This window comes from Sodiomyces alcalophilus, assembly GCF_042370955.1.
Source record: "Sodiomyces alcalophilus JCM 7366 unplaced genomic scaffold ACRALscaffold_6, whole genome shotgun sequence".
NCBI classification, from domain to species: Eukaryota; Fungi; Ascomycota; class Sordariomycetes; order Glomerellales; family Plectosphaerellaceae; genus Sodiomyces; species Sodiomyces alcalophilus.
Window position 1 is genome coordinate 2,438,390 of NW_027263537.1, and position 6,816 is coordinate 2,445,205.

Below are 6,816 nucleotides of genomic sequence, written 5' to 3' on the forward strand. Positions count from 1 at the left end.
TACGTGATATCTAACGTCCTGACCCGGAACACGGGTCTGCCCCTCTATAACAGTAGTCTTTAATAAAACGCTAATGGAAACTGGTAAGACCTAGGAAGACCTGGATCTTCTTAATAGAGTTAGGTTCCTCCTAATCCTTAATAGCTTTAACTCTCTTAGGGTCTATAAAGACACCCTTAGGGCTATATATAAAGCGTAAGAACTTGACCTTTTACGTTTTAAATACGTATTTCTAGGGGTTTACAAATAGCCACTATTCCTTTAGGCGTATAAGGATCTCCTTAATATATATTTACTTATTTATTATTCTTATTCTGCTATTCTTATCCTACCTAGGTAGCTAGGAGCCAGAATTCTAACTATACGGTCCTTCTCTAATGTCTATAGAATAGAAAACCGTAGTATAAGACTTAGAGAACTAGTATAAGACTTAGATAAAAACCCTTATACTCCCCTCTTGTAAGGATTAGTGCCTTATACGGGTACCGTGGCGGCCCCGGTACTAACTCACTACTAATACGAAACTCGTGACTTTTATACTAGGAAGCCTATAATATCTTACCCGTAGCGACTTTAAAGCCGACTACGTGCTTAATTAACAGCGTGCGTATAATTATCTCTGTTTGTTTTATACGCCCCGTATACCCTAGGGCTAACCCCTCCGGGCCCACTACGGGCGGCTTATATATATGCTTCCTAGGGTTTAAAGCTCCTAAGCTTCCCTTACTCTTTCTATAGCTATAGGTTGAGCTGATATAGGCCACGTGCCTATATAGAATCCTTACGTAATAGTATAAGAGGCTGCCTCCGTATCGTGGAAGAGACGCCGCGTATTTTACTTACGCGCTTAGGGACAGCGCGATACCGTCTTCTTATGTCCATAGTAGGGCGACTAACTCCCCCGTAGCACCTATTATTAACTAGCGAAGCCGGGCAGAAGGTGGGTCTAACGGGCCCCCTATTTAGCCCTTATCTATATACTAAGGCGGATAAGGGCCTGCTAGAATAGGATCCGAGTAGCGTAAAAAAGGAAAAAGGGTTCCTCTTTTACGTGCGCCTCTAGCCGGATTCGAACCGACCCAGTTACCTCGACTATATACCAGGTATACCACTACTATACTATAAAGGCCCTTAATATATATATAATAGATATTAAGGTCTTTATTATAGATTAGGATATTATTTAGGTATATAATATAAATAGTGTTAATAAAACTCTTTAAGGCTCTATTAATATAATACTAAAAATTAGCAGGGGGATTATATAGACTAAAGGGTATTACTAAGTACTTAGAGTATCCGTACTTAGTTCTAAAAGCCGTCTTTTATTTATCCCCTTCTTAAATTCTTAAGCGATAACACGCGTCCTTAATGTCTAACTTAGTATAAACTAGAAAGGATACGAGGCGGTTAAGGATTTTAAATAGTAAAGGGAGCGGGTATAATCCGTATAGGTTACCTTATTAAGACCCCGATAGTCTATATATAGACGTAGCTATCCACGCTTCTTTAGTATAAATAGGATCGGGGCGTCTATAAAGGTTATTAATAAACGAATCCACCCTTTAGCTATAGCCTCCTTAATATAGTCTTATAAGATAGCTAGTTCTTATTCGGCTAAGGGGTAAATAGAGCTAAATAGGGGTAACTTACTTTCCTCTATTTTCGATTATATAATTCTAATACTAATAAGCAGGTAAACGGCTGGCCTTTATAATATCGAAAATATTTAAAAACTTTTAATAATACTTAGGGATAATATTCCCTGACTCGTCCTTATTTAATAACTCTTAATAGGGCCCGAGATTAAGATATTCTAGGATCCCTTTATTTAGTTAGGTCGGGTTAGGGGGTATAGGGGGTATAGGTAATAATAGGTCCGATTAGATAACTAGGATTAAAGGATTATCGGGTAATATATCCTTTTCTTTCTTAGTAGTATTCTATTTTATACTGATAACTTAGCTAATACGGGGAGCACCAGACTTTATAAGGCGGATAATAAGTTATATATACTCCCTCGCTTTTTTTAACTCTTTTTAACCTGGGACTCCTCGAAGGTCCTTTTACTAGAGTCGATATATCTATTCACCAGACCGGAAAAAGGTGATAGGGTTATATTCTATTAATTAGGGTATACCGAGGATAACTTAGAACTTATCAGGGTCTATATCTAGTACCTTAAACTCGATTAAATATATCTGGGTTTAATCCTAACTATCCGTGACTTTAATATATATTTTAAAGGATCTAATAAACTATACGTTAACCTTAGGGATAACCTATCTAAGTCTCTTTAGTAGTCTTTGTTAGTACTATACCCAGAAAATAAATATACCTATATACGGTATAGTACGATATACGAAACCTCCTGTAAGTCAGGGACTTCCTAAGTCCTCCCGAGCCCTCTAGGGACCTCCTGAGTCCTCCAGAGTCCCCCAGGGACTTCCCGAGTCCCCCGGGACCCTAGGTGGACCCACGGACCTTTAGGACCTTCAGAATAACCTATGGACCTTTAGGACCTTCGGAATAACCCACGGACCCTCGCCTATACTTCGAGGGTCTGGATACTAAATTAGTAGCTTGAATAAACTGTAGGAAAGGAGTATATATACCAGGCTGCCAGCCTCCCTCTTCCTTTCCTTTTTCTCTCTCTCTCTATATCTTACTTCTATAGTCTTTATAGTCTTCTATAATTCAAACTGCCTCTTTTTCTTTAGATCTTCCTCTTCCGTTCTATCTCTTCGTGACCGTTATAAAGGTTATAAGCCCGGAAAAGCAAAGGAATTTCTAGATCCCCTCTTTCTTCTACCTTTAAAGTCCTTTTTAGGTAATATCTACCCTAAAAATCCACCTCTAAAGCCCTCTTTAGGCCGCCTATAACTAAATCCACCTCTAAAGTCCTCTCTAGGCCGCCGGTAACTAAAATCCACCTTAAAGCCCTTTTTAGGCCACCCCCTTTTCCCCTTTTTCCCTTTTCCCTTTTTTCCTTTTTCCGAAAAAACGGAAAAATATTATAACAGGACCCCGTTCCGAACAGTTAAGTCTTAGTATCTATACCCCCTGCATACCAGCTATACCGCCCTACTATACCCCTATAAAGGCTATATTATTACGTGGTTTATAAACCCTAGTCTCTAAAAAAGAAAAAGCCAATCTCTCCTTTATGATATATAAAAAACGGCTCCACCTTTTCTAATATCCATAAACTATACTACTACGTGGCCCCACCTTTCCCGCTTTAGACCCACTTTTTACCCCTATATCTAAACCCTCGGGTAATCAGAACCAGAAATCGGGTAATTCCACTTCTCCCCTTCTAATACTAGTAAAAAGACCACCGTTTTAAAGGTAGGAAGATAACCAGCAAGGATTCTATCCCCATGGTTAAGAAACTATAAGGCAGTGCCGATTTTCCTTTCTAGAGGATATCTATACACGCTTATTTTACCTATAAAGGGAAATTCCTAAATAAAATAACCAAACCTCTGCAGAATCCCTCTTAGAAGCAGAAGGAAGACTCTCTAAAAGCTGCTAGTAAAATACTCTCCACCCTTTCTAAAGGACCTCTCGCCCAGGTTTAAGGTTTAGATACGGCCCACGAAGTCTAGGAAAAGCTAAAAGGTATATACAAAAGGAAAGGCTTTTAAGCTGATTTTAATACCCTAGGAACCTTTTTTAATAATTCCCCCTTAGACTATAAAACCCTCGAATCCTTTCTATATAAGGTTTAAGAAAATCTGCTAGCTCTAGAAGGAAAGGAGATTTCCTTTCTTAATAAGGTGATTTACGCGTAGATTCTTAACGCCCTTAATAAGAGATACGACTCTATTACTAACCAGATTACCTAGTCCCTCCGTCACGATATCCAGAGTTATATACTAAATAAAATCGTTATTAAATTAATAGACGCCTCCCGGAAAATAAAGCGTTCCTTAGTAAATAATACTCTCCTTGTTAAAGGGTCTAAAAAACCCTGGAAAAAGACTAAGGGACTGTTTTATAAGAGCTATAAGAAACCCGGCCATATCTCCTCTAACTACTATTTCCTTTACCCAGATAAGGCTCCTAAGGGCTAGGTTATAAAGGAAAATACCGGAAAAAAGCAGAACCGGGTCTCTAAGAACACTAAGTCCTCCTCTTCCTTCAGAGGCCGATCCAGGTCCCTAAATTCTTAGTATAAGAAAAGGGAGGACGCTATTATGGCTCTCTTAAAGAACTAACTGCTTTAGACGCTTATAAATAATAAGGATTCTATAAATATAATCCTTAAAAAGTAACCTAAAGAACCCGAAAAAAAAGAAGATAAATCGATTATATTCGAAGATATTCTCCCGAACCCGGAAGCCGAGGATATAATAGACGTTAAAGAAGTAAATATAATAACCTAAAGTCCCTAGAATACTCTATATACTAACCTGAATATAGATAGAATAGTTAAAAGGATTTTTAGAATTCAGGCAGAGAATAGGTTTAGTTTAGACTTAAATTTTTATATAGATAGCGGAGCTACCTTTTATATAATAATAAATAAATCTCTTTTCTCTATATATAAACCCACCACTAGGCTCGCTAGTTAGGGTAAAGTAAATATAATAAAGATAATAGGCGTAGGAAACTATATTATAAACTTTAAAGATACTAGAAAAACACTATTTCTAAAAGAGTGTCTTTATATTCCTAAACTAGGAACTAATATAATAAGTCTCCTAAACCTCGATAGTAAAGTCAAAGGTTTATCCGGTAATAAACAGCTTATTCTTTTTAAAAACGAAATAGTAAAAGAGTCCCTCTATATATATATAAGAGCTAGACTCTTTAGAGGACTCTACTAGGCCGTAGCTCGGCTAGTTATCCTAAAAGGTGGGAATAAAGAAATCAGAAAAATCTAGACCTTTAGAAACAAAGAAACCAGAAAAATCTAGACCCTCAGAAACAAAGAGACCAAAATAATAAGAAAAGAACCGTAAAAATAAAAGAGACTATATAACTATAGTATAACAGAATAGGCTATATAAACTCTGTTACCTTAAAAAACCTATATAATAATACCTCTCTTTTTAAGGACTTTAAAGTATCAGAATACGGAATCACAGATATAAACAGCTATAATACCTGCGGCCGTAGCAAGGCTATCATACTAGCTAATAAAGATTTAGTTTGTAAATTCAAAGACTTCTCCTACCTAGAAAAGGTATATATAGATCTCTACGGCCTAATAAAACCAATAACTTATAATAAGAAGCGCTGGATTCTACTAATTATAGACCGTTCCACCCGGTTCCTCTAGGCAAAATTACTGCCTAATAAATCAGAAGCAACCGTCGTTCTAGCTATAAAAGAGTGGAAAATACCAGTAAAAAATAATAACTACGATATAAGAATAAACGAAGTAGATACTAACGGTGGAAAGGAGTTTATAAACGCCTCCTTTAAACGTCTTTTTTAAGGCGTAAAATATAATATAAAACCACTATATACCTATAAGACCTAAGGCTCGATCGAATAAGCTATTAGAACTATAATAGAAAAGGTTCGTAGCCTGCTTTTCTACTTAGGACTACCTAAATACCTTTAGGGAGATACTGTATATTCAGCAGTATATATAGGGCCCGACTAGGGAGCCTAGACGGATTAATATCCGGGCTATAGAATATAGCTAGATATGGGTCACTAACGCCACCCCTTATCTCCCTAAGTACCACAGCCAATTTATATATATATGCATCTTAAGTAGCAAATTCCACCTACCATCAAAACACATATATCTCCATTCAGCTAATTTAGGTTCAAACCATCCGCCTTTATCCTAACTCCATTTAACTCTACGGGCTTATAATAATAAGGGTACCTAGGTATATCTTTATAAATAAACTTACTAAGTATATAATGTGTCTAGGTACTTATAATAAAACGTATATTACGACTCGAATAGTATATATAAATTAGTTATAGTACTTAGAGCTTTCTGCCGTATAGCCACGAATCCACTGCTAGCCTTATTTTATAGCCCGGATATCAATCCGTCTAGGCTCCCCAGTCAGGCCCTATATATATATATAATAGGACCCTAAATTCAGCTATAGGTTTTAAGACCCCTTTTAAGATAATTAAAAAGAAAAAGCCTAATATAAACTATATTCGGGTCTAGGGCTTTATAGCCTACTATAAAAACAATAACCCGAACTAAAACAAACTAGATAGTAGAGCTATTCGTGGTGCCCTTATCGGCTTTAACGATTATAACGATAAGATATATAACCTAGTGTTAAGAAGGATCGGTTAGTTTAGAAAGGTATATATACTTGAAAATCAGTTTATATACTCTTCTTTAGACCTAAATACTAATAATATCTCTCTCTAAGAAGAATAGGTTTCTAACCTAGAGCCTTATTAGCTTCTAGAAAAAACTATATAATAATACCGGGTCTTAAAACGACCTTTTAAGTCTATCCAAACTAAAGAAGAAAATAATAATAACCTATAAAATAAATCGAGGAGTCTATAAGCAGTAACAGGCTATAATAACCCAGATAGACCTATACACACCGGCCATTCTAGTATATAAGTTAAAATACCTTCGAAACCGAAGTCAGCTTTTAAAGACTATATATCAGTTAATAATAAAAATAATAAGCGCTTATTATACTTAATAGAAGATACCACTCTCGGAAACCTATAGTTTTAAATAGAGCCTTACTACCTCTTAACTATAAACTCTCTATCAGAACTAGCTATATATAAAAAGGTCATGCAAAGCTTAGATAAATCATAATAGATAGACGCTATAGTAGCAGAAATAATAGAACTAGAAGA

General features: G+C 36.2%; 1 non-coding gene across 1 annotated transcript; it reads right to left on the reverse strand.

Annotated features, from left to right (window-relative positions):
• Positions 1-1,054: 1,054 nt before the first annotated feature.
• On the reverse strand, positions 1,055-1,129 carry ACRALDRAFT_t221. The gene has a single exon. It is a non-coding gene; the product is annotated as a tRNA-OTHER (tRNA).
• Positions 1,130-6,816: the final 5,687 nt, after the last annotated feature.